This window comes from Somniosus microcephalus, unplaced genomic scaffold (assembly GCF_052327205.1).
Source record: "Somniosus microcephalus isolate GS21.2 unplaced genomic scaffold, FLI_Smic_1.0 scaffold37, whole genome shotgun sequence".
Lineage (NCBI taxonomy): Eukaryota > Metazoa > Chordata > Chondrichthyes > Squaliformes > Somniosidae > Somniosus > Somniosus microcephalus.
The window spans coordinates 809,493-836,922 of record NW_028225224.1 but is presented as its reverse complement, the minus strand read 5'-3'; the positions used below and the strand labels follow the sequence as shown (position 1 = coordinate 836,922).

The window sequence follows — 27,430 nt, the reverse complement described above, 5'->3', positions numbered from 1 at the left end:
TGACATGTTGAAGGCTGCGACGAACATGGCATAGTTTCTCCGCTCTGGGGAAGTACTGGACGACGAAGGGTACTCTGTTGGTTGTGTCCCATGTTTGTCTTCTGAGGAGGTCTATGCGATTTTTTGCTGTGGCCCGTCGGAACTGTCGATCGACGAGTCGAGCGTCATATCCCGTTCTTACAAGGGCATCTTTCAGCGTCTGTAGGTGTCCATCGCGTTCCTCCTCGTCTGAGCAGATCCTGTGTATTCGCAGGGCTTGTCCATAGGGGATGGCTTCTTTAATGTGGTTAGGGTGGAAGCTGGAGAAGTGGAGCATCGTGAGGTTGTCCGTGGGCTTGCGGTAGAGTGAAGTGCTGAGGTGTCCGCCTTTGATGGAGATTCGTGTGTCCAAGAATGAAACGGATTCTGAGGAGTAGCCCATGGTGAGTTTGATGGTGGGATGGAACTTGTTGATGTTATCGTGTAGTCTTTTCAGTGATTCTTCGCCGTGGGTCCATAGGAAGAAAATGTCGTCGATGTATCTGGTCTATAGCGTTGGTTGGAGGTCCTGTGCAGCGAAGAAGTCTTGCTCGAACTTGTGCATGAAGATGTTGGCATATTGGGGTGCGAATTTTGTCCCCATGGCTGTTCCGTGTGTTTGGGTAAAGAACTGGTTGTCGAAGGTGAAGACATTGTGGTCAAGGATGAAGCGGGTGAGTTGTAGGATGGCGTCTGGAGATTGGCTGTTGTTGGTGTTCAGTACTGAGGCTGTCGCAGCGATGCCGTCATCGTGGGGGATACTGGTGTAGAGTGCCGAGACGTCCATCGTGGCGAGGAGTGTTCCTGGTTCAACTGGTCCATGGGTGCTGAGTTTCTGTAAGAAGTCTGTAGTGTCACGACAGAAGCTGGGGGTTCCCTGTACGATGGGTTTCAGTATGCCCTCGACGTATCCAGAGAGGTTCTCGCACAGGGTTCCGTTGCCTGATACGACAGGACATCTGTGTGTGTTGGCTTTGTGTATCTTTGGGAGGCAGTAGAAGTCTCCCACGTGGGGAATACATGGGATGAGAGCGTGTAGGATGCTTTGAAGGTCTGGATCAAAGGTCTTGATCAGTCTGTTGAGTTGGCGGGTGTGTTCTTTGGTCGGATCTGTGGGTAACTATCTGTAGTGTTCCTGGTTGTCCAGTTGTCGGTATGCTTCTTTGCAATAGTCCGTTCTGTTCTGTATGACGATGGCTCCTCCTTTGTCTGCTGGTTTGATGACGATGTTGCGGTTGGTCTTGAGAGCGTGGATGGTGTTGCGTTGTGCTCGGGTGACATTCTGGACTGTCTTGTGAGTGCGGCTGATGAATCTGGCGTTGATGCATCTCCTGACAGCTTGAGCATACATATCAAGCTTAGGGCAGTGACCCTCCGGAGAGGTCCAATTTGACTATTTCTTCTTCGGTTGTTGCACTGCGGATCCCTCTGTCTGCTGTTCCGGATCATTGGTTGTCTCATTGGGTTCGCTGCTGACAGCTTGGGATTTGTGGAAGAATTCCCGGTGCCTCATTCTCCTAATGAATTCCTCCGTGTCTGCCGCGAGACCGATGGGGTCCATTTTGGTGGTGGGGCAGAAATTGAGCCCTCGGCTGAGAACTTCAATTTCGTCTGGTTGAAGGGTGTAGTCGGACAAGTTGACGATGGACTTCCCTGTGGTTTCAACCGTGGTACCGGGGGCGGCTTGGTTGCTGCTGGTGGTGATGCCGAGTTTCTCAAGCTTCCTGTTCTTGGTGTGCATGTAGGCAGTGTAGTTCCGTTGCCTTGTCTGTTTGGCAGTGTCTCGTAGCTGGTCTGCTGTGTCCTGAGCACAGGCTGAGAATATGGACTCTATCTCGGTTTCGAGGTTGCGGCATCTGCTGTAGAGCTGGTGTACGAGATGGTTGAGGAGTGTGCGAGAGGTACGACGGCAGAGTCTCTCAGCGTAGTGTGTGTTGTAGGTCGACTTGAGTGGGTTCGTGATCTGTAGTCCTTTTGGGATCTTGTCTGCTTTCTTGCATCTCTCTAGAAACTTGATGTCTGTGTCGATATGCGCGATCTTCTTGGAGATCCTCTCCACTTTGAGCCGGCAGTTTGTGGTGTCGATAGTAGTCATGGTGTGGAGATGCCGGAGTTGGACTGGGGTGGACAAATGTAAGAAGTCACACAACACCAGGTTATAGTCCAACAGTTTTATTTGAAATCACAAGCTTTCGGAGCGCTGCTCCTTCGTCAGATGAAGTGGAGAGATGCATAAAGACACAGCTTATATAGTCAGAGAATAATGCCAGATGATAACAGGTAATCTTTCTAACTACCATTTGTCGCACCTCAGCAGAGAGATAATCACAGCGATCAAAGGTGTGAATGGTGTCCAAACAGGTCAGTCAGGAAAACATTACATCAAAGAACAATGAGGTGGGGTCACAAGGGGTTAAATGTTGCAGATGCTGGGGTCTGTATGAAAAACAAAAAACAGACCAAAAAACATTTTTTTTGCTGGAAATCACAGCAGGTCCGGCCGCATCTGTGTAGAGAGAACAAGCCAATGACGACTCGAGTCTGGGTGACCCTACATCAGGTGGGGTTACATGTAGCATGACATGAACCCAAGATCGCGGTTGAGGCCGTCCTCATGAGTGCGGAACTTGGCTATCAGTTTCTGCTCAGCGATTTTGCGTTGTCGTGTGTCTCGAAGGCCGCCTTGGAGAATGCTTACCCGAAGATCGGAGGCTGAATGTCCTTGACTGCTGAAGTGTTCCCTGACTGGGAGGGAACACTCCTGCCTGGCGATTGTTGCGCAGTGTCCGTTCATCCGTTGTCGCAGTGTCTGCATGGTCTCGCCGATGTACCATGCTCCGGGGCATCCTTTCCTGCAACGTATGAGGTAGACAACGTTGGCCGAGTCACATGAGTATGTACCATGTACCTGGTGGGTGGTGTCCTCACATGTGATGATGGTATCTGTGTTGATGATCTGGCATGTCTTGCAGAGGTTGCTGTGGCAGGGTTGTGTGGTGTCGTGGTCGCTGTTCTCCTGAAAGCTGGGTAATTTGCTGCGAACGATGGTCTGTTTGAGGTTAGGCGGCTGTTTGAAGGCGAGTAGTGGAGGCATGGGGATGGCCTTAGCGAGGTGTTCATCATCATCGATGACATGTTGAAGGCTGCGAAGAACATGGCATAGTTTCTCCGCTCCGGGGAAGTACTGGACGACGAAGGGTACTCTGTTGGTTGTGTCCCGTGTTTGTCTTCTGATGATTTCCTGTGACAAGGATATCGTCGAGATAACATTGTACCCCTGGAATGCCGCTTAAGATCTGGTCCATAGTCCGCTGAAACAATGCTGGTGCTGACGTTGTACCAAAGGGTAGGTGACAGTACCTGTAGAGGCCCTTGTGGGTGGCGATGGTGAGGTACTTCTGTGAGTCCTCTTCTACATGCATCTGCAAGTAGGCTTGGCATAGATCAATCTTGCTAAACTTCTGACCACCTGCTAGACCCGCGAAAAGATCTTCAATGATGGGGAGGGGGTACTGTTCAGCTGAGAGCACAGGATTCACTGTTACTTTGAAATCTCCACATAAGCGAACCACGCCGTCACTCTTCATCACTGGTACCACGGGCGTGGCCACTCACTGTGTAAAACCAGCACCAGGACCCCTATCTTGACCAGACACTCCAGGTTAGCCTCCACCTTTGGTCTGAGGGCGTAGGGAACGTTCCTGGCCTTCAGGAATCGTGGCTGGCTGTCAGGCTTCACCTTGAGTTTGACCGTAATCCCCTTCATACTCCCCAATTCTCCGTCAAAGACAGCCGTATGCTTTGTCAACACTGCCGCTAGCCCCACCTCTTCGACTGACACCACATTCACTTTTTTCCAATCCAGATGAATTTTCTCCAACCATTGCCTGCCCATCAGGGATGGATAGTCACCCTTGACCACGTAAACTGGCAGCATCACAGTTTGTCCATTAAGCTCCACCTTGACCTCCGTCTTACCCAGCATTGGGACCGTTTCCCCAGTGTAGGTCTTTAAGATGAGCTTGGCCGGCTTCAGTGATAGGTGGTTCAGTTTTTCTTTGAATAGATTCTCTGAAATCAAGGAGACAGCGGCCCCCGTATCCATTTTGACCGGTATTCCCTCTAGTAGTGGAGTGACTCCATTCACCGTTAACACATGGAGATTCAGCTCCCCATCAGAGTCTGTGTCACTGTCTTCCTGTTCTTGTTTCACCATGTGTAGGTTTCTCTTTTTAGAACGCCAGTTGGATGCGTTTCCTTGTTTGTTTTTGTGTGTCTCTGTGTAGGATTGTTTGCTTTGCCCTTTACACACACATTCAATGTGTCCTTTCTTTTCACATTTCTGACAGGTCAGGTCTTTACACCAGCATTCAGATGGCTGATGACCTGACCTACATCTGTAACACTCTCTGGCGCCACTTGCATGCTTATCCGGTGTAGCTGCTACCCTGTGCACTCTTGTTGCAGCCCCCAACAGCTGTGCATCTTTAGCTGCTAACTCCATAGACACAGCGAGCTCCACTGCTGACTTAAGCGTCCGTTTGTCAGTCGTGAGTAAGCACTTCTGTGTTGCTTCACATCTTAATCCACACACAAACCTATCACGGACAGTGTCATTTAGAGTTTCACCAAACTCATGATGCTCAGTTAGTTTCTTTAGCACTGCAACATATTCGGCTATGGACTCACCCTCCCCTTGGTTTCATTTGTGAAACCTGAACCTCTCGGCAATCAGCAGCGGCTTGGGTGCGAAATCTGTTTCCAAAACTTCCTCAATCTGATCATATGTCTTAGCGCCGGGCTTATCCGGGTGCATCAAACTCCGTAACAAGCCAAATGTTTTTGCTCCGATCACACTGAGGAACATCACCACTTTCACGTCATCTTTAATGCCATTTGCAGTCACGAAAAAGTCCAAAACGCTCTGTATAAGCACTCCATTGCTCCGCCGTTTCATCAAATGGTCCAAACGCACAGCCATTTAAATTTTTTTTATTTTAGTCCTTTTCCTCCACTTCGTTTCACTGTATCATTACTCTCCCCCTTCTTATTTGTGTAACACATGAACCGCCACCTTTACGAGGCGATTTCATCAGCACTAAACTGCGGGCACGCCATTAAGGAAAGACAGAAACTTCTTACTTTAAACATCGCCGATTCCAGTGCAAAGTGATGCGCAAGTCCATCGTCCTCGTCGCCAGTTTTGTTGTATCTCAAGGGGTTTTATACCCTTAATCTATATAACAATTAAGGAGGACTCCGGGGTGGAGAGTTTAGTTAATGGCCATTTTATTTACAATGTGCTTCTTCACTCAATGCACTACATTTCCCACAGTGCATTGCAAATCACCACTACGGTATCCCATGTGGGACAATTCTAATACACATTCAAAATACACAACACCAAGCCTGAATGTTGTCCAGGTCTTGTTGCATGCGGGCATGGACGGCTTCATTATCTGAGGAGTTGCAAATGGAACTGAATACTGTGCAGTTATCAGCGAACATCCCCACATCTGACTTTATGTTGGAAGGAAGGTCATTGATGAAGCAGTTGAAGATGGTTGGGCCGAGGACACTGCCCTGAGGAACACCTGCAGCGATATCCTGGGGCTGTGATGATTGACCTCCAACCACCACAACCATCTTCCTTTGTGCTCGGTCTGACTCCAGCCAGTGGAGAGTTTCCCCCCGATTGATTAGCATTGAGGTAATAGGGAGAGTAATAAGGGAAGCGAAACAGGACATTAGAAATAAATGAGAGACAAGGAAAGAAAAACTAAAGATCAAAGTAAGAAAGAGACAAACGAAGGAGATGAGAAGAAAAGAATTTGAGGAGAAAGTGAGTGATGATAAGAAACATTGACATTTCAAAAATGAGACAGGAGAGGAGAAGATAAGTAAGAAGAAAGAAAGATCTTGACTATGTACAGCACCTTTCACAATTTCAGGACATCTCCAAGCGCTGTGCAGCAATTGCAGGACTTCTGACATGTGGTCATGTAGGAATGTAATGTAGCAGCCAATTAGAGAGAGATGTGGAGAGGAAAGGCAGGAAGAGAAAGAGCAGGAAAGGAAAATAAACGGACAAAATGAGGGAGGTAGTTTTAAAAAATTTGTACATGGGATCTGGGTGTCGCTGGTAATGCCAGCATTTATTGCCCATCCCTAATTGCCCTTGAGAAAGTGGTGGGGAGCCGCCTTCTTGAACCGCTGCAGTCCGTGTGGTGAAGGTATTCCCACAGTGCCGTTCAGGGGCGAGTTCCAGGATTTTGACTCAGCGACGATGAAGGATCGGCGATATACTTCCAAGTCAGGATGGTGTGTAACATGGAGGGGAACTTGGAAGTAGTGGTGTTCCCATGCACCTGCTGCCCTTGTCCTTCTAGTTGGTAGAGGTCACAGAGTCATAACGGCACAAAAGGAGGCCATTCGGCCCATCGAGTCCATGCCAGCTCTCTGTAGAATAATCCAGTCAGTCCCATTCCCCCGCTCTATCCCCGTAGCCCTGCAAGTTTATTTCCCTCAAGTGCCTATCCAGTCTCCCCTTGAAAACATTGAATGTCTCCGCTTCCACCACTTCCGTCAGCAGCGAGTTCCAGGTCATCACCACTCGCTGCGTAAAAAAGTTTTTCCTCACATCCCCCCTGTATCTCTTGCCCAAAATCTTAAATCTGTGTCCCCTAGTCCTTGTACCATCAACTAGTGGGCACAGCCTTTCCCCGTCTAGCCTATCCAAACCTATCATAATCTTGCACACCTCTATCAAATCACCCCTCAACCTCTTTTGCTCTAATGACAACAAATCCAGCTTTTCCAACCTGTCCTTGTAGCGAAGATCCCCCATCCCCGGAACCATTCTGGTAAATCTCCTCTACACCCTCTCAATGGCCTTCACATCCTTCCTAAAGTGCGGTGACAAGAACTGGACGCAATACTCCAGTTGTGGCCTAACTAGCGCTTTATAAAGGTTCAGCATAACTTCTGAGGCATGAGTTGGGTAGGATTGATTGGGGAATGTCACTCAAAGGGTTGACGGTGGATAGGCAATGACAAATATTCAAAGACCGCATGGATGAACTACAGAATTTGTTCATCCCAGTTTGGCATAAAAATAAAACAAAAAAGGTGACTCAACCATGGCTAACAAGGGAAATTAGGGATAGCATAAGATCCAAGGAGAGGACATATAAATTGGCCAGAAAAAGCAGTAAACCTGAGGATTGGGAGCAGTTTAGGATTCAACAAAGGAGGACAAAGGGATTAATCAAGAAAGGGAAAATAGAATATGAGAGTAAGCTTTCAGGGAACATAAAAACTGACTGTAAAAGCTTTTATAGATATGTGAAGAGAAAAAGATTGGTGAAGTCAAGCGTAGGTCCCTTGCAGTCAGAATCAGGGGAATTTTTAATGGGGAACAAAGAAATGGCTGACCAATTAAATACATATTTTGGTTCTGTCTTCACAAAGGAGGACACAAATAACCTCCCAGAGATGTTGGGGAACATAGGGCCTGATGAAAGGGAGGAACTGAAAGAAATCAGCATTTGTAGGGAAATGGTGTTAGGGAAATTGATGGGATTGAAGGCCGATAAATCCCCAGGACCTGATAATCTACATCCGAGGGTACTTAAGGAAGTGGCCCTAGAAATAGTAGATGCATTGCTGATCATCTTCCAACATTCAATGGAATCTGGAACAGTACCCATGGATTGGAGGGTAGCTAATGTTACCCCACTATTCAAAAAAGGTGGCAGAGAGAAAACGGGTAAGCCTGACATCGGTAGTGGGGAAAATGCTAGAGTCCATTATAAAAGATGTAATAGCAGAGCACTTGGAAAACAGTGACAGGATCAGACAAAGTCAACTTGGATTTACAAAAGGTAAATCATGCTTGACTAATCTACTGGAATTTTTTGAGGATGTAACTGGTAAAATAGATAAGGGAGAACCAGTGGATGTGGTGTATTTGGACTTTCAGAAGGCTTTCGATAAGGTCCCGCATAAGAGATTAGCGTGTAAAGTTAAGGCACATGGGATTGGGGGCAAGGTATTGACTTGGATAGAGAACTGGTTGGCAGACAGAAAGCAAAGAGTTGGAATAAACGGGTCTTTTTCCGAGTGGCAGGCAGTGACTAGTGGGGTACTGCAGGGATCGGTCCTTGGACCCCAGCTAGTCACAATATATATTAATGATCTAGACAAGGGAACTAGATGTAATATCTCCAAATCTGCAGACGACACAAAGCTGGGTGGGCGTGTGTGCTGTGAGTAGGATGCCGAGAAACTCCAGGATGATTTGGACAGGTTGGGTGATTGGGCAAAAGCATGGCAGATGCAATATAATGTGGATAAATGTGAGGTTATCCACTTTGGTGGCAAAAACAGGAAGGCAGATTATTATCTGAATGGCAATAGATTGGGAGAAGGAGAAGTGCAACGAGACCTGGGTGTCCTTGTGCACCAGTCGCTGAAGGTAAGCATGCAGGTGCAACAGGAGGTTAAGAAGGCAAATGGTATGTTGGCCTTCATAGTGAGAGGGGTTGAGTGCAGGAACAAGGATGTCTTGCTGCAGTTGTACAGGGCCTTGGTGAGACCACATCTTGAGTATTGTGTGCAGTTTTGGTCGCCTTATCTGAGGAAGGATGTTCTTGCCATGGAAGGAGGTCAGCGAAGATTCACCAGGCTGATACCTGGGATGGCAGGAATGACGTATGAGGAGAGATTGGGTCGACTGGGCTTGTACTCGCTGGAGTTCAGAAGAATGAGAGGGGATCTCATTGAAGCTTATAAAATTCTGACAGGAATGGACAGACTAGATGCAGGAAGGATGTTCCCGATGGTCGGGGAGTCCAGAACCAGGGGTCATAGTCTAAGGATAAGGGGTAGGCAATTTATGACAGAAATGAGGAGGAATTTCTTCACCCGAGAATGGTGAACCTGTGGAATTCTCTACCACAGAAGGCAGTTGAGGCCAATACATTAAATATATTCAAGAAGGAGTTTGATATATTTCTTAAGGCTAAAGTGGTCAAGGGGTATGGGGAGAAGGCAGGGACAGGGTACTGAATTTGGATGATCAGTCATGATCGCATTGAATGGCGGAGCAGGCTCGAGGGGCCGAATGGCCTACTCCTGCTTCTATCTTTTATGTTTCTATGTTTCTATATACTTGCATTGGAGGCAGTTCAGAGAAGGTTCACGAGGTTGATTCCTGAGGTGAAGGGGTTGTCTTATGAGGAAAGGTTGGGCAGGTTGGGCCTATACTCACTGGAGTTTAGAAGAATGAGAGGTGATCTTATTGAAACATAAGATTCTGAGGGGGCTCGACAGGGTGGATGCTGAGAGGATGTTTCCCCTCGTGGGGGAATCTAGAACTCGGGGACATAGTTTCAGAATAAGGGGTCGCCCATTTAAGACGGAGATGAGGAGGAATTTCTTCTCAGAGGGTCGTGAATCTTTGGAATTCTCTACCCCAGAGAGCTGTGGAGGCGGAGTCACTGAATATATTCAAGGCAGAGATAGACAGATGTTTGAACTACAGGGGGGTCGAGGGTCATGGGGAACAGGCAGGAAAGTGGAGGTGAGGCCAAGATCAGATCAGCCATGATCTTATTGAACGTCAGAACGGGCTCGAGGGGCCGAATGGCCGACTCCTGCTCCTGTTCCTTATGTTCTTATTCTTACGATTTACAGACGGGAAACTCAAACAAAACTTCCTATCAAGATCTGAGAGAGTCACTCGATTCATCAGGACCTGAAATTCATCGGCCTTTGAGTGTAGAAGGAGAAATGTTTGTTCTGTCTGTGGGAAAAGTTTTCAAACATCAGTGTGAGTGGAAAAGCACCGACACACACCCACCCGAGTGAGAGTGTTCCAGTGTACTGAGCACCGACACACCCACACCCACCCGAGTGAGAGTGTTCCAGTGCACTGACTGTGGAAAGAGGTTTAACCAGTTACACAGCCTGAAAAAACATCGCACCATTCACAGTGGGGAGAAACCGTACACGTGTTCTGTGTGTGGACGAGGCTTCAACTGATTGTCCAACCTGGAGAGACACAAGGATACCCACACCACGGAGAAACGGTGGAAATGTGGGGACTGTGGGAAGGGATTTGATCGCCCATCCCAGCTGAAATCTCATCGACGCAGTCACACCGGGGAGAGGCCGTTCACCTGCTCCGAGTGTGGGAAGGGACTTACTCTGTTTTCCAGACTCCACTTACACCAGTGAGTTCACACTGGGGAGAGACCTTTTAAATGCTGTGACTGTGGGAACTGCTTTAAAATCCCTGCGGATCTAATTAAACAGCAGCTTGTTCACACTGATGAAAGACCGTTGAGTTGCACTCAGTGCGAGAAGAGCTTCAGGCAGTCATCTCACCTCATTCAACACCAGCGAATTCACACTGGGGAAGAGGCCGTTCACCTGCTCTGTGTGTGGGAATGGATTCACTTCTGCATCCAACCTGCTGAGACACCAGCGAGTTCACACTGGGGAGAGGCCGTTCATCTCCTCCGTGTGTGAGAAGGGATTCAGTCGATCATCTTGCCTGCTGAGACACCAGCAAGTTCACACTGGGGAGAGGCTATTCACCTGCTCTGTGTGTGGGAAGGGATTCACTCAGTCCTCCAACCTGCCGAGACACCAGTGAGTTCACACTGGGGAGAGGCCGTTCATCTCCTCCGTGTGTGAGAAGGGATTCAGTCGACCATCTTGCCTGCTGAGACACCAGCAAGTTCACAAGTGACTGGAGGGGTTAGATTCTGATGTTAATCACATCCTTTGTTTGTTTGTGCTGATGTTAATAACCCCTATAACTGGGCTGGAGTTTAAGTTTCTGGATATCTGTCAAACCAGTTTTGGTGTAAACACATCCTGTGTTGTGTTCTTTATTTCTGTAAGATAGGAGGAGACGAATTGATGTCCTTTCTCTTTCCAGATTATTTCAGTTTTTCTACCTTCAGTTACTCTCATGGACAAGTCCCAGCTCCACATACCTTCCAGAGTGCCTCTCCTAGCCTTAGGATCCAGGGAAGGTATCTGTTTTGGTGTAAATTTATTTATAAGTACTTCCAGAAGACATTTGATAAAGTCCCACACAAGAGACTGTTATCTAAGGTAGAAGCCCACAGAAATGAGGGCAGATTATTGACCTGGTCAGGAAATTGACTGAGTGGCAGGAGACGGAGAGGAGGGATAATGGGCTGGACTCCAATTGGCAGGATGTGACTAGTGGTGTCCCACAGGGATCTGTGCTGGGGCTCAACTATTCACTGTGTTTATTAACAACTTAGATGATGGCATAGAAAGTCATATATCCAAATTTGCCAATGACACAAAGATAGGCGGCATTGTAGGCAGTTTGGATGAAAGCATAAAATTACAAAGGGATATTGACAGATTAAGTGAATGGCAAATGGATTTCAGTGTAGGCAAATGTGAGATCATCCACTTTGGACCTAAAAAGGATCGAACAGGGTCCTTTCTAAATGGTGAAAAGCTGAAAACAGTGGAGGTCCAAAGAGACTTGGGGGTCGAGGTACAGAGATCATTCAAATGTCATGAACAGGTACAGAGAATAATCAGAAAGGCTAATGGAATGCTGGCCTTTCTATCTGGAGGACTAGAATAGAAGGGAGGAGAAGTTATGCTGCAGCTACACAGAACCCTGGTGAGACCAGACCTGGAGCATTGTGAGCAGTTCTGGGCACCTCACCTGTCACTTTAATTCTCCGCTCCACTCCCTCTCTGTCCTCGGCCTGTTACACTGTTCCAACGAAGCTCAACGTAAGCTCGAGGAACAGCACCTCATCTTTCGATCAGGCACTTTACAGACTTCTGGACTCAACATAGAAACATAGAAGATAGGAGCAGGAGTAGGCCATTCGACCCCTCGAGCCTGCTCCGCCATTCAATGAGATCATGGCTGTTCATCCAAATTCGGTACCCGGTCGCTGCTTTCTCCCCATATCCCTTGATCCCTTTAGCCTTAAGAAATATATCCAACTCCTTCTTGAATATATTTAATGAATTGGCCTCAACTGCCCTCTGTGGCAGAGAATTCCACAGGTTCACCACTCTCTGGGTGAAGAAATTCCTCCTCATCTCAGTCCTAAATGGCTTACCCCTTATCCTTAGACTGTGACCCCTGGTTCTGGACTCCCCGACCATCGGGAACATCCCTCCAGCATCTAGTCTGTCTAGTCCTGATAGAATTTTATAAGTTTCAATGAGATCCCCACTCATTCTTCTAAACTCCAGTGAGTATAAGCCCAATCGACCCAATCTCTCCTCATACGTCATTCCTGCCATCCCAGGTATCAGTCTAGTGAATCTTCGCTACACTCCCTCCATGGCAAGAACATCCTTCCTCAGATAAGGCGACCAAAACAGCACACAATACTCAAGGTGTGGTCTCACCAAGGCCCTGTACAACTGCAGCAAGACATCCTTGTTCCTGTACTCAAACCCTCTCGCTACGAAGGCCAACATACCATTTGCCTTCTTAATCGCCTGCTGCACCTGCATGCTTACCTTCAGCGATTGGTGCACAAGGACACCCGGGTCTCGTTGCACTTCCTCTTCTCTCAATCTATTGCCATTCAGATAATAATCTGCCTTCCTGTTTTTGACACCAAAGTGGATAATCTCGCATTTATCCACATTATACTGCCATGCATCTGCCCAATCACCCAACCTGTCCAAATCATACTGGAGTTTCTCGGCATCCTCCTCACAGCACACACGCCCACCCAGCTTTATGTCATCTGCAAACTTGGAGATATTACATCTAGTTCCCTCGTCTAGATCATTAATATATATTGTGAATAGCTGGGGTCCTAGGACCGATCCCTGTGGTACCCCACTAGTCACTGCCTGCCACTCAGAAAAAGACCCGTTTATTCCAACTCTTTGCTTCCTGTCTGCCAACCAGTTCTCTATCCAAGTCAGTGCCTTGCCCCCAATCCCATGTGTTTTAACTTTGCACGCTAATCTCTTTTGTGGGACCTTATCGAAAGCCTTCTGAAAGTCCAAATACACCACATCTACTGGTTCTCCCTGATCTATTCTACCAGTTACATCCTCAAAAAATTCCAGTGGATCAGAGAAGCACGGTTTACCTTTTGTAAATCCATGTTGACTTTGTCCGATCCTGTCACTGTTTTACAAGTGCTCTGCTATTACATCTTTTATAATGGACTCTAATACTCTAGAGGGAGCTTTACTCTGTATCTAACCCGTGCTGTTCCTGCCCTGGGAGTGTTTGATGGGACAGTGTAGAGGGAGCTTTACTCTGTATCTAACCCGTGCTGTTCCTGCCCTGGGAGTGTTTGATGGGACAGTGTAGAGGGAGCTTTACTCTGTATCTAACCCGTGCTGTTCCTGCCCTGGGAGTGTTTGATGGGACAGTGCAGAGGGAGCTTTGCTCTGTATCTAACCCGTGCTGTACCTGCCCTGGGAGTGTTTGATGGGACAGTGTAGAGGGAGCTTTACTCTGTATCTAACTCGTGCTGTTCCTGCCCTGGGAGTGTTTGATGGCACAGTGTAGAGGGAGCTTTGCCCTGTATCTAACCTGTGCTGTACCTGCCCTGGGAGTGTTTGATGGGACAGTGTAGAGGGAGCTTTACTCTGTATCTAACCCGTGCTGTACCTGCCCTGGGAGTTTTTGATGGGACAGTGTAAAGGGAGCTTTACTCTGTATCTAACCCGTGCTGTACCTGCCCTGGGAGTGTTTGATGGGACAGTGTAGAGGGAGCTTTACTCTGTATCTAACCCGTGCTGTACCTGCCCTGGGAGTTTTTGATGGGACAGTGAAGAGGGAGCTTTACTCTGTATCTATCCCGTGCTGTACCTGCCCTGGGAGTGTTTGATGGGACAGTGTAGAGGGAGCTTTATTCTGTATCTAACCTGTGCTGTACCTGCCCTGGGATTGTTTGATGTAGCAGTGTAGAGGGAGCTTTACACTGTATCTAACCCGTGCTGTACCTGGCCTGGGAGTGTTTGATGGGATAATACAGAGGGAGCCTATTGCCCATGATGCACCCTCCAATTAATGCTCCGATGGTCCCAGCACTTGATCCCCCTGAAGATCCCTTCACTTATTGGCTCTGATGCCCTTCCTGTTACAGGGAATAGACCTGTTTCAGAGCACAAAGGAGGGCGTGGTAATATCCTTGCCGTATCCCAAACACCATTCCCACAAACCGTCTCTCTCTGCCAAAGCAGGATGGAGAAACACTCAGATATAAAGTGAGGGGAGACTTTCTGGAGTATAAAGCAAGAGGTTGAAATGGGGGCCTTTGAATAGTGGGACCTCACATTCAGAGGATGGGAGGGAGAATTTATCAGTGGTAATTTTGGGAGTCAGTGCTCCCTGCCTGGAGTCTCAGTACGCGGGAGCAGGGTTGGAGACGGGACTGATTGTACAACCTGCGTTCATGCCCAGTGAGACTGCACACCAGGAGCAGAGCCTGGTCATGTGACTCTGCAATACCTAGAGTGGGAGGGGTTTGGGCTGCTTTGTGACATGGTCCCTGGCTCCTTTCTGATGTCACCTGGAGACGGTTTACGCCCCTGGTTACACAGCATCAGTGGGAGTCACTTTGGGTGGAGCTGGACATGTAGTCTGTTTTCAAAGGATTTGGGAAATAGATATGTTTGGCCCAGAAATTCGGGTCGGAGGCTTCCCGTGGGTGCAAGCCTCCGACCTGCACTTACCTAGCACGCCGGCCGTTGTGCTGTGGGCCCGCGTGGGATTCCGATCCTGGGCCTCCTCCAACTGCCGGCGCGCAGTGCTTGCGTATCCCGGGACGCAGTTAGTTTGAAGCATCCCCTGGGATCACGTGGGCCATGGAGAGCCAATGGTAGCCCATTCATAAATTTGACAGGAAGAGCTGTCAAAACTATAAATACTATAAGCCCCAAAACATCACTAAAACTTCAAATACATTTTTAGAAAAACATCACATTTTTAAAATAACTATAAATTACATAAAATAACTATTTTAAACAATAATTTAAATTTTTGAAAAAATTAATTACATTTTCTAACGGGGCTAAAAATAAACTTACCTTTCTTTAAAGTATTTAAAAATAATAAACCTGTGGAAAAAATGTTCTAACTTTAATTAATTCACCACTTACCTTGTTAAAAGCAGGCCTTGCGACAGCTTTTCACATGTGTAACTCCTGGAGACTTACCTTCCCGGAGAAACCTGGAGAAAAAACGGAATTTCCAGGCGCACGCGCTGCCTCTCCGGCGCACGCGTTCGACCTCTGAACCCCTTCCTTTAAGGGAACGGAAGTTCCGGTTTCCCGCGTACGCGCAGTGCATAAGAACATCAGAAATAGGAGCAGGAGTAGGCCAATCGGCCCCTCGAGCCTGTTCCGCCATTCAATAAAATCATGGCTGATCTGATCCTAACCGCCAATCCACTATCACAGAACCATCTCCTGAATCTAACAGAATTAGACACACGAAATAGGAGCAGGATCAGGCTACACGGCCCCTGGGCCCGCTCCGCTACCCACAGGGCCATGGCCGATCCGAACCTAGACTCATGTCCAAATTCCTGCCCGCTCCCCGTAACCCTTAATTCCCTTTACTTCTAGGAAACTGTCTATTTCTGTTTTAAATTTATGTAACGATGTAGCTTCTACAGCTTTTTGGGGCAGCATATTCCATGGACCTACCACCCTCTGAGTGAAGTAGTTCCTCCTCATCTCAGTTTTGAAAGAGCAGCCCCTTATTCTAAGACTATGCCCCCTAGTTCTAGTTTCACGCATCATCGGGAACATCTTCCCCGCATCCACCCGATCCAACCCCTTCACAATCTTATATGTTTCAATAAGATCGCCTCTCATTCTTCTGAACTCCAATGAGTAGAGTCCCAATCTACTCAACCTCTCCTCATATGTCCATCCCCTCATCCCCGGGATTAACCGAGTGAACCTTCTTTGTACTGACTCGAGAGCAAGTATGTCCTTTCTTAAGTATGGACACCAAAACTGTACGCAGTATTCCAGGTGCGGTCTCACCAATACCTTGTACAACTGAAGCAATACCTCCCTATTTTTATATTCTATCCCCCTAGCAATGAAAGCCAACATTCCATTGGCCTTCTTAATCACTTGCTGCACCTGCATACTAACCTTTTGAGTTTCGTGCACCAGGACCTCCAGATCCCTTTGTACTTCAGTACTTTCCAGTTTCTTGCCATTAAGATAATAACTTGCTCTACGATTTTTCCTGCCAAAGTGCATAACCTCACACTTTCCAGTATTGTATTCCATCTGCCAAATCTCTGCCCACTTACTTAGCCTGTCGATGTCCCCTTGCAGGTCTTTTATGTCCTCCTCACTCACTACTTTCCCTCCCATGTTAGTATCATCTGCAAACTTTGATATGTTACACTCGGTCCCCTCCTCCAAATTGTTAATATAGATTGTAAAGAGTTGGGGACCCAGCACTGACCCCTGCGGAACACCACTAGTTACTGATTGCCAGTCTGAGAATGAACCATTTATCCCAACTCTCTGCCTTCTGTTAGATAGCCAATCCTTTATCCATGCCAGAATATTACCCCCAATCCCGTGATTTTTTATCTTAAGCAATAATCTTTTGTGTGGCACCTTGTCAAATGCCTTTTGGAAGTCTAAATACACTACGTCCACTGGTTCCCCTTTATCCACCCTATACGTTACTTCCTCAAAGAACTCCAGCAAATTTGTCAAACATGACTTCCCCTTCATAAAACCATGCTGACTTTGTCCTATTAAATTATGATTATGCAAATGTCCTGTTACTGTCTCCTTCATAATGGACTCCAAAATTTTACCTACCGCAGATGTTAGGCTAACCGGTCTATAGTTTCCAGCCTTCTGTCTACTGCCCTTTTTAAATAAGGGTGTTACATTAGCAGTTTTCCAGTCTGCCAGGACCTTTGCCGAGTCCAGGGAGTTTTGGAAAATTATTACCAATGCATCCACAATCGCTACCGCCACTTCCCTCAAGACCCTAGGATGTAAGCCATCAGGTCCAGGTAATTTATCCGCCTTGAGTCCCATTATTTTACCGAGTACCACTTCCTTAGTGATTTTGATCGTGTTTAGCTCCTCCCCCCCCTTTCGCCCCCTGTTTGTCCAGTGTTGGGATAGTCTTAGTGTCTTCTACTGTAAAGACTGATGTAAAATATTCATTCAGTGTTTTTGCCATCTCCATATTTCCCACCATTAATTTCCCGGTCTCATCCTCTAAGGGACCAACATTTACTTTAGCCACCCTTTTTCTTTTTATATAACTACAAAAACTCTTACTATCTGTTTTTATATTTTTTGCCAATTTACTTTCATAATCTATCTTCCCTTTCTTAATCAATCTTTTTGTTATTTATTGCTGTCTTTTAAAGTTTTCCCAATCCTCTATCCTCTCACTAGATTTGGCTACCTTATATGCCCTTGTTTTTAGTCGAATACTATCCTTAATTTCTTTACTTAGCCACGGATGGCTGTCTTTTCTTTTACACCCTTTTCTTCTCAGTGGAATATATATTTTTTGGAAGTTGTAAAATAACTCCTTAAATGTACACCACTGATCATGTATCGTCTTACCCTTTAATCTATTTTCCCACTCCCCTCTACTCAATTCCGCTCTCATACCTTCATAGTCTCCTTTATTCAAGCTTAGCACGCTTGTTTGAGATCCAACCTTCTCACCCTCTAATTGAATATGGAATTCAACCATGTTATGGTCACTCATTCCAAGGGGATCCTTTACTAGGACATTTTTAATTAATCCCGTCTCGTTACACAGGACCAGACCTAAGGTTGCTTGCCCCCTGGTCGGTTCAGTTACATACTGCTCAAGAAACCCATCCCTAATACACTCAATGAACTCATCCTCAAGGCTGCCCTGCCCAATTTGATTTGTCCAATTAATATGATAGTTAAAATCCCCCATAATTATAGATGTTCCCTTATTGCAAGCCTCAACTATTTCCTGATTAGTACTCCGTCCAACAGAGATGCCACTGTTCGGAGGCCTGTAGACTACGCCCACTAGTGTTTTTTTCCCGTTATTATTCCTTACCTCCACCCAAACTGTTTCATTATCCTGATCTTTTGACCCAATATCATTTCTCTGTATTACAGTGATTCCTTCCTTTATTAACATAGCCACCCCACCTCCCCTTCCTTCTTGCCTGTCCTTCCTGATCATTAAATAACCTGGTATGTTTAATTCCCAGTCATTGTCACCCTGCAGCCATGTTTCTGTAATGGCCACAAGATCATACCCATATGTAGTTATTTGTGCCATTAACTCGTCTATTTTGTTACGAATGCTACGTGCATTCAGATAGAGAACTTTCAAAGATGTTTTGTGACACTTAGTTCCTGCTTTTGCCCTTTTTATTACTTTACCTTTTACTCCATACCTTCTGCCCCTTCCTGACACGCTCTGGTTTTTAATTTCCCCACTGCTACCTAAGTCTATGACCTTCTCTGTTGTCATTTTTATTATTTGCTCTCTAGGAACCTCCCCCCCCACTAGTTAGTTTAAAGCCCTCTCTGCAGCCCTAGTTATATGATCCGCCAGGACTCTAGTCCCAGCACTGGCCAAGTGAAGCCCGTCCCAATGGAACAGCTCCCTCCTGCCCCAGTACTGGTGCCAGTGTCCCAGGAAGCAAAACCCATTTCTCCCACACCAGTCTTTGAGCCACGCATTTAACTCTCTAATTTTATTTGGCCTAGCCAAATTTGCTCGTGGCTCAGGTAATAATCCAGAGATTATTACCCTTGTGGTTCTGCTTTTTAATTTGGCCCCTAGCTGCTCAAACTCCCTCAGCAGAACCTCCTTCCTTGTCCTATCTATGTCGTTGGTACCAACATGGACCACGACAACTGGATCCTCCCCCTCCCACTCCAAGTTTCTCTCCAGTCCAGAGGAGATGTCCTTAACCCTGGCACCGGGCAGGCAACACAGCCTCCGGGACTCTCGCTCTCGGCTGCAAAGAACTCTATCTATCCCCCTAACGATACTATCCCCTACCACTACAACATTTCTTTTAACTCCCCCCACTTGAATGGCCCCCTGCTCCACGGTGCTGTGGCCAGGTTGCTCATCCTCCCTGCAGTCCCTGCTCCCCTCCCCACAGGGAGTAAGAGCCTCGAACCTGTTGGACAAGTTCAAGGGCTGCGGCTCCTCCAACACTACCTCCTGGATCCCCGTACCTGCCTCACTTCTAGTCACACCATCCTGACCCTGGCCACGGACTACATCTGAATTAATTAATCTAATTGGTGTGACTACCTCGTGATACACAGAGTCCAGGTAACTCTCCCCCTCCCTGATGTGTCTCAGTGTTTGAAGCTCGGACTCCAGCTCTTCAACACGGAGCCGGAGTTCCTCGAGCAGCCAACACTTACTGCAAATGTGATCACCGTGAGCATCAATGGTGTTCACCAGCTCCCACATATTGCAGTAGCAACACATCACCTGATCTCCCATTCTATGTAATTAATTAAATTTATTAATATTATTTTTAAATATCCTCTGCCCCGATTCTAGATGGTGAATATCACACCTTAAAAACTATAAACCAAAGAGATTTAAGCTTAAAAGGGAGAAATACTTACCAACCAATCACTTACCCGCTTTCTGGTGACGTCACACTTGGATTACTTTTTACCTCTCTCCTTCCAGACTGGAGACTGGAGACTGGTAAAACTTACCTGGTCTCTGGGACTTTTATAGCCCCGCTCTGCCGCTCAGGATTCCCGCCGACGCTGTGAGGCCTTACCTGGTCTCTGGGACTTTTATAGCCCCGCTCTGCCACTCGAGATTCCCGCCGACGCTGTGAGGCCTTACCTGGTCTCTGGGACTTTTATAGCCCCGCTCTGCCGCTCAGGATTCCCGCCGACGCTGTGAGGCCTTACCTGGTCTCTGGGACTTTTATAGCCCCGCTCTGCCGCTCAGGATTCCCGCCGACGCTGTGAGGCTTTACCTGGTCTCTGGGACTTTTATAGCCCCGCTCTGCCGCTCAGGATTCCCGCCGACGTTGTGAGGCCTTACCTGGTCTCTGGGACTTTTATAGCCCCGCTCTGCCGCTCAGGATTCCCGCCGACGCTGTGAGGCCTTACCTGGTCTCTGGGACTTTTATAGCCCCGCTCTGCCGCTCAGGATTCCCGCCGACGCTGTGAGGCCTTACCTGGCCTCTAGGACTTTTATAGCCCCGCTCTGCCGCTCAGGATTCCCGCCGACGCTGTGAGGCCTTACCTGGCCTCTGGGACTTTTATAGCCCCGCTCTGCTGCTCGAGATTCCCGCCGACGCTGTGAGGCCTTACCTGGTCTCTGGGGCCTTTTATAGCCCCGCTCTGCTGCTCGAGATTCCCGCCGACGCTGTGATGCCTTACCTGGTCTCTGGGGCCTTTTATAGCCCCGCTCTGCCGCTCAGGTTTCCCGCCGACGCTGTGAGGCCTTACCTGGTCTCTGGGGACTTTTATACCCCGCTCTGCCGCTCAGGTTTCCTGCCGACGCATGCATGAAACCGGCACTTCCGTTGGGCCTACGGGTGAGTACCCAGCGCGTACTCACCCGTGGAGACCCGAATTTCTGGGCCAGGTTATTTTGTCATTTTCCTTTGATGTAGTTAAAATATATTATTATGGTGTATAAAAGGAGCATGGTTTTCAACAGTTTGCCAGAGTGTACTCAAAAGATACAGAAACGGGTAAAGTCACTCTCTGTGATGACCGATCACCTTTATTGATGCACAGTAACGTCTGTTCCGTATACTCCACTACGAAGTCTCGTGCTTACTGGAAACGTGTTGTTGTGAGCCAGAGGGGAAAGGAGGTTGCTTAACAAAAGGCGCTATAGAAATGCAAGTCGTTCTTTTCTTTCTGCATCTCCAGATAGAATTGCGAGAATGAAAACGACAGGAATCGTGTTCAATGGTTTCTAGATTTTATTGACAGGACACCTCCTGCAGAATCCACACTTTGATTGTGATTATTTGCTGGGCATCTTGATACCGCTCTCCAGTTGCAGTTGACACACGAAGAAAGAATTGGCAAGTTTGGCCAAGCAATGCCACAAGTTTTTTCTATTAGTTCATTCGTGAGAAATGAGTGTCACTGGCAAGGCCGGCATTTATTTCCCCATTCCCCAGTTGGCCCAAGAAGGTGGTGGTGGACCTTCATCGTTGTAAAGGTTTGATACAACTGAGTTGCTGACTAGGCCACTTCAGATGGTAATTAAGAGTCAACAATGTTGTTGCGAGACTGGAGTCACATATACAACATGACGAATTTATATAGCGCCTTTAACATAGCACAATGTCCCAAGGCGCTTCACAGGAGCGTCAACCAGACACAAACTTGACCCCGAGCCACACAAGGAAATATTTGGACAGGTTGGTCATGGAGGTAGGTTTAAATGAGCATCTTAACGGAGGAGAGAGAAGTAGAGAGGTTTAGGGAGGGGATTCCAGATCTTAGGGCCGGGAGAGCTGAAGGCACGGCCGTCGATGGAGGGGCGAAGGAAGTGTGGGATGCACAAGAGGCCAGAATTAGAGGAGCGCAGGGTTGTGGGGCCGCCGGAGAAGGTTACAGAGATGGGGAGGGGTGAAGGAAGTGGGGGATGCGCAAGAGGGCCAATGTAGGAAGAACGCAGAGAACTCAGACAGTTGGAGGGCTGCAGAGGATTACAGAGTTGAGGGGAACGATGAATGATCCCGGAAGGCAGCTGGATTGAGAAGCATCGAGAGCGTCCCAGCTCGAATGTCGACCCGTCGGCTCAGAGCCGGCAGTGAAAGCCTCCGCCCACCACGATGGTCTCCCCAGTGATGTAGGTGGCGTCCTGCGAGCAGAGGAAGGAGACTGTACCGGCGCACTCCTCCGGCTCACCAATCCGGCGCATGGCGATGCTCTTCTCGAACCGCCGGCGTGAGCCCTCATCTGACCACAGGGCGGAGCTGAAGTCGGTCTTGATGATGCCGGGGGCCAGGCAGTTGACCCGGATGTTGGCGGGCCCCAGCTCGTCGGCCAGCACCTTGGTCAGGCCCAGCAGCGCTGTCTTGCTGACGCTGTAGGGCCCGATGGCGGGGAAGGGCTGGTAGCCGGCGGTGGAGCTCACCAGCACGATGGAGCCCCCACCTTGCCGCTCCATGTGTGGCACCACCAGCTGGGCCAAGAGGAAGGGGGCCTTGACGTTGACCTCGAAGATCTTGTCCCAGGCCTCCTCCGGGCAGTCCAGGGTCCTCCCGGCGAAGGGGTTGACAGCGGCGTTGCAGACCAGGATGTCGATGGCTCCGTGGCGCCTCAGTGTCCCACTGACAAGCTCCTCCAGGTCCGCCCGCTTGCCCGCGTGGCAGACGGTGCCCGAGACCTCCAGCCCCTCGGCCCGCAGCTGGCCCAGGGCACTGTCCACGTTGGCCTGCTTGCGGCTGCTGATGACCACCCGGGCCCCATCCCGGGCCAGGCGCCGGGCGATGGCCAGCCCAATGCCCCGGGTGGAGGCAGTCACCAGGGCCACTTTGCCAGTCAACAGTGCAGGGTGCATGGTGGCAACAGCGGGGACTCTGACCCCTTTCTTCGGTCAAGTGTTTGTCTGCCGCCCTCAATGGGCGGGGTCAGGGCTCAGCCAATGGGAGCCCGACCTCCGCGCCGAGGCCTCTGGGACTTGTAGTCTCCCCAGCGCCACCCACGTGTCCCCAGGGGCCAATCAGGAGCCAGCCAGGTGAAGCTGTCCAATCAGCGCCCGGGAGGGCCGGGCAGGGCTGCTTGGCTGCGAGGAAAATGGCGGCGGTAGACGGGAAACGGCGCTTTAATTATCTCCAACCACCGGACGGAAAGCATCCATCGCCCTGATCGGGGTCGCCGCTGAGCAGCGGAGAACATTACCCCAGGGGCCGGCCGCCCCCCCCCGCCCCATCAAACCACCGCACCGAGGGGAGGGCGCCCGGAGCGGCGAGGCAGAAAATGGCGGCGCCGCTTTCCTCCCCGTCCTTCTAGGCCCCGCCAACCCTCAGCGCCGCCGCTCGTCATTGGATAACCCACATGTCACTCAGCAGCCTCTTGGCCAATGAATGAGCAACAAACGGTGGAGGGGCGGGGCGGGAGCCCGGCTCCAATTGTCAGCCAATGGCTCAGTGAGCAGCGCCCTCGCCTCCGAGTCACAGGGTCCCGGGTTAGAGTCCCGCCCACCCTCAGCGCCGCGGCTCGCCATTGGATAACCCGCATGTCACTCAGCAACCTCTTGGCCAACGAATGAGCAACAAACGGGGGCGGGGCGGGCAGTGCCCTCGCCTCTGAGTCAGAGAGTCCGGGATCGAATCCCACCGCCGACCTCATTACAAACCTTGATCCAAACATGGACAAATGGAGCTAAATTGCAATTTTACTAAGAGTTCATCAGGATATAACAAGCAGGGTGAGTAAAGCTCCCTCGACACTGTCCCATCAAACACTCCCAGGGCAGGTACAGCACGGGTTAGATACAGAGTAAAGCTACCTCTACACTGTCCCATCAAACACTCCCAGGGCAGGTACAGCACGGGTTAGATACAGAGTAAATCACCCTCTACACTGTCCCATCAAACACTCCCAGGGCAGGTACAGCACGGGTTAGATACAGAGTAAATCACCCTCTACATTGTCCCATCAAACACTTCCAGGGCAGGTACAGCACGGGTTAGAAACAGAGTAAAGCTCCCTCTACACTGTCCCATCAAACACTCCCAGGGCAGGTACAGCACGGGTTAGATACAGAGTAAAGCTCCCTCTACACTGTCCCATCAAACACTCCCAGGGCAGGTACAGCACGGGTTAGATGCAGAGTAAAGCTCCCTCTACACTGTCCCATCAAACACTCCCAGGGCAGGTACAGCACGGGTTAGATGCAGAGTAAAGCTCCCTCTACAATGTCCCAGTGAACACTCCCAGGGCAGGTACAGCACAGGTTAGATACAGAGTAAAGCTCCCTCTACACTGTCCCATCAAACACTCCCAGGGCAGGTACAGCACAGGTTAGATACAGAGTAAAGCTCCCTCTACACTGTCCTATATAACACTCCCAGGGCAGTTATAGCATGGGTAAGTTACAGAGTAAAGTTCCCTCTATACTGTCCCATCAAGTACTTCCAGTGTAGGTACAGCACGGGTTAAATACAGAGTAAAGCTCCCTCTACACTGTCCCATCAAACACTCCCAGGGCAGGTACAGCATGAGTTAGATACAGAGTAAAGCTCCCTCTACACTGTCCCCAGCACACACTCCCAGGGCAGGTACAGCACAGGTTAGATACAGAGTAAAGCTCCCTCTACACTTTCCCATCAAACACTCCCAGGGCAGGTACAGCATGGGTTAGATACAGAGTGAAGCTCCCTCTACACTGCCCCATCGAACACTGCCAGGGCAGGTACAGCATGGGTTATATGCAGAGTAAGGCTCCCTCTACACTGTCCCATCAAACACTCCCAGGGCAGGTACAGCACGGGTTATATACAGAGTAAAGCTCCCTCTACACTGTCCCATCAAACACTCCCAGGGCAGGTACAACACGGGTTAGATACAGAGTAAAGCTCCCTCTACACTGTCCCATCAAACACTCCCAGGGCAGGTACAGCACGTGTTAGATACAGAGTAAAGCTCCCTCTACACTGTCCCATCAAACACTACCAGGACAGGTACAGCACGCATTAGATACAGAGTAAAGCTCCCTGTACACTGCCCCATCAAACACTGCCAGGGCAGGTACAGCACGGGTTATATACAGAATAAATCTCCCTCTACACTGTCCCATCAAACACTCACAGGGCAGGTACAGCATGGGTTATATACAGCGTAAAGCTCCCTCTACAATGTCCCATCAAACACTCCCAAGGCAGGAACAGCATGGGTTAGAATCAGAGTAAAGCTCCCACTACACTGTCCCATTAAACACTCCCAGGGCAGGTACAGCACGGGTTAGATACAGAGTAAAGCTCCCTCTACACTGTCCCATCAAACACCCCCAGGGCAGGTACAGCACGGGTTAGATACAGAGTAAAGGTCCCTCTACACCGTCCCATCAAACACCCCTGGGGCAGGGACAGCATGGGTCAGATACAGAGTAAAGCAGCCCCTACACTTTCCCATCAAGCACTCCTAGGACAAGTACAGCATGAGTTAGATACAGAGTAAAGCTCCCTCTACACTGTCCCATCAAACACTGCCAGTTCAGGTACAGCACGGGTAAAATACAGAGTAAAGCTCCCTCTACACTGTCCCATCAAACACTCCCAGGGCAGGTACAGCATGGGTTAGATACAGAGTAAAGCTCCCTCTACACTGTCCCATCAAACACTCCCAGGGCAGGTATAGCACGGGTTAGATACAGAATAAAGCTCCCGCTACACTGTCCCATCAAACACTCCCAGGGCAGGTACAGCACGGGTTATATACACAGTAAAACTCCCTCTGCAATGAACCATCAAACACTCCCAAGGCAGGTACAGCGCGGGTTAGATACAGAGTAGAGGTCCCTCTACACTGTCCCATCAAACACCCCTGGGGCAGGTACAGCATGGGTTAGATACAGAGTAAAGCTCCCTCTACACTGTCCCATCAAACACTCCCAGGGCAGGAACAGCACGGGTTAGATACAGATGTAACCCCTTCACGGTTCTCTAGATATATGTGAGATGTGGTCTCTGTTGTAGACAGTATTCTATAGTCCAGTAAGGAGATCACTACTACAATGGCTTAATTCTAATTATCTTACTTTATAGTTTTAACGTCAGACAGTATAAGAAGATTACGGGTCAATGACCTAAATTAGACATTTGCATACATTAGAATGAATCTAGACATAATAAACATACATTCTCCATTTATATGGATTCAAAGGAGAATCTGTCCCTGTGTCCAAATTCGAGTGCACTCTTTCGTTGGCGCACTTAAGTTGGAGCTCATGGTATGTATAATGTCTGCAAGACTTACGACTCCGAACCCCTTCGTTGAATTCTCTTCACGATCACTGAATCCCACTTTGAGTTCTGGATGCAGAGCTACTAATACGAAGGGCGGCGGCCGAGTTTGGAAGCCCGGGATGGGATGCGGCAGCCATTTGCCTCCTGAGCCCTCTTTTCAGAGCTCCTGCCCTCTTTTCTTCCAGTCGCTCGCGTTTCCCGCTCGAAAAACCCGACTCCACCCCTTCCTCCTGGGGTTTCTGCCTGGAGACTGCGCAGCCTCACTGTCTGCAACAGTTGATACTGGTGCAGAATTATGGAAAGTCTGCTCTTAGTCACATTGTGTCCTTAAAAGTTCTTGCCGTACCTTCACATGGGCAACTTTAACCCAGGGATTTATAACAATGATAATACAGTGTCTAAGTTAAAGATTGATAACCATACTTAGCGTACATAACATTTCCAGTGGGTATTACACTCCCCCCCTATCAAATATAGGCATGTCCCCATGACTAATGAACTTTACACATAAGTGGTTGCATGCTTCCCAACCATGTATAAAGGGAGGTAACATATCGAACCGTAGGGGCTATCATTACACTTGGCACTCCTAGTGTACTGTATGTCAATCTTTCAGGAACCTTCTTAACTCGCTGTGAGCTCCTTATTTCAGATACCCGGTCTTCAGTTCTTTCAACTACGTTGGAGGCGTTGGTTCCTTTGTTATCATGCCTTTCAGTCTCTTTTATCTCCTTCTCGGAAGCATCTGGTTCTTCCCAGACCATGTCCAAGTCTGAGCTAAATGGTTCAGACAATTCATCCAGATTCTGTCTTATGCGTCTTTCTGGGAGGTCGTACCATAGATCCCATTCTTCATCTTCCGACTCATCAGGTTCCTCATGATCCACACACTGTGTCATGGGTTTTCTGTCTTCTGGAACAAAGTTTTCCTGGTTTCTCGTTTTTTTCCTTCTTCTTCTCTGCAGTGTTCTCCTACTAGGTGTCGGCTCATTATCCGCTGGCGGATCCAGACGCACTTGCTGTCCCAATGGCAGGATATGATTCCAGTGCAGTATTTTTATGGGTCCATTCCCACCTGCAGGTTTTAGCCGAAACACAGGTAGTTGTGACATTTGACTTTCAACAATGTAAGGTGTAGAAGCCCAGCGGTCTGCTAACTTATGTTTCCCTTGAAGTCCTAGGTTCCGTATGAGAACTCGGTCACCAGGCATGAGTTGGGAAAAACAGATCTTCTGGTCATACCTCTGCTTATTTCCTTTATTCTGTTTGGCAGAAACAGACTCAGCAAGTTCATAAGCAGCTTGCAATTCCTTTCTCATGTCAGACACATACTTGAGGTAAGTTCTCTGTGATGTGCCATCACTGGATACTCCGAAACACAAATCCACCGGCATCCTCGCTTCACGTCCAAACATGAGGTAGTACGGTGAAAA

At 48.6% G+C, this 27,430-nt stretch overlaps 2 protein-coding genes and 2 pseudogenes across 4 annotated transcripts in view; 1 reads left to right on the top strand and 3 right to left on the bottom strand.

Annotated features, from left to right (window-relative positions):
• The window catches only part of LOC147083856 (uncharacterized), a 131,811-nt gene that overhangs the window by 33,251 nt on the left and 71,130 nt on the right, over positions 1 to 27,430 (bottom strand). The gene's annotated exons all lie outside the window — the stretch shown is intronic.
• Positions 1 to 27,430, top strand: part of LOC147083857 (uncharacterized) — a 223,731-nt gene that overhangs the window by 180,595 nt on the left and 15,706 nt on the right. The gene's annotated exons all lie outside the window — the stretch shown is intronic.
• Positions 423 to 2,144, bottom strand: LOC147083859 (uncharacterized; annotated as a pseudogene).
• LOC147083858 (dehydrogenase/reductase SDR family member 4 pseudogene) lies at positions 20,976 to 23,027 on the bottom strand (annotated as a pseudogene).